Genomic DNA, 963 nt, shown 5'->3' with positions numbered 1-963 from the left:
GGGCTTTTAACGGGCCTATATGAACTGCATCAAGAACCTAATATTTTCACGATTCCAAAAAATAAATAAAATAAATCTGATGGAACAAAAATTAAAAAAAAAAATTATTGACAATAATTAAGTAATAATATATATATTTTTAGATTTTATCTTGTAACATTTTAATATTGAATATAGACTACTCATAATTCATTTTATAACTTTCTTAGTTTCATTATATAAGAGTTTTAAGACTTTTTTTTGCTTTATTTTATAAAATTTCTCAAATTTCTATTTACAATTTTTATTAATATAACAATTTATCACTATTTGAACTATATTTTTTTTTAACAACAGCGTACAAAATTTACTCAAACAAGCCAGTATACTTTCGTTTTGGTAGAAGTTTTATAAATGAGATAATATTTATTGTTTATTAATCTTTATGATTTTTTTACTCAAAAACTACAGGGAGTACCATTTAAATATTTATACCATCATAATAAACCATATTTAAGTTTAATTACACATTTCATGTTAATGCATAGAACTAAATATTTTATATCAAACACAATTAATACATGATATCAAATCTATATCTTAGTAAAAATTGAAAATACAAATAAAAATTAACAAAATATAATTAACAAAAAAACTGAATCAACATTATTTCAAATATATTTGTTATGTTGTTATCTCATAAGTATTGATCCATATATTTGAACATTCAAACAAGAGGATTGATCCACAAAAAAAAACTTACAGAGACTAGTAGTGGTAGTAGTAGAGCAGAATTTGATTCAAGGGAAACGTTCCTTCGAATTCAACTCCTCCTCCGCTCTGTAAATTTGTGCTTTTGATATTCTCAAATTCGTAGCCTTGTTAATTGATGCCGACAAGAAAGGGTCCGGATCTGGGTTTGGGTTCGGATTCGGGTTTCGTTTGGATAGAGTGAGAATATGGAAAAATACAAAAAAAAAAAAA

General features: G+C 24.5%; 1 protein-coding gene across 1 annotated transcript in view; it reads right to left on the bottom strand.

The window, feature by feature from the left end:
* Positions 1–921, bottom strand: part of LOC104769272 (HBS1-like protein) — a 5,976-nt gene extending 5,055 nt beyond the window's left edge. Inside the window, exon 1 of the mRNA XM_010493439.2 lies at positions 743–921. The gene's annotated coding sequence lies outside the window, so the exon portion shown is untranslated. The remainder of the gene's footprint in view (positions 1–742) is intronic.

The sequence above is a fragment of the Camelina sativa genome, chromosome 20 (genome assembly GCF_000633955.1).
Source record: "Camelina sativa cultivar DH55 chromosome 20, Cs, whole genome shotgun sequence".
In the NCBI taxonomy this organism is placed as follows: domain Eukaryota; kingdom Viridiplantae; phylum Streptophyta; class Magnoliopsida; order Brassicales; family Brassicaceae; genus Camelina; species Camelina sativa.
Note: the sequence above shows the minus strand (reverse complement) of the source record. Positions and strands in the feature narration are given on the sequence as shown.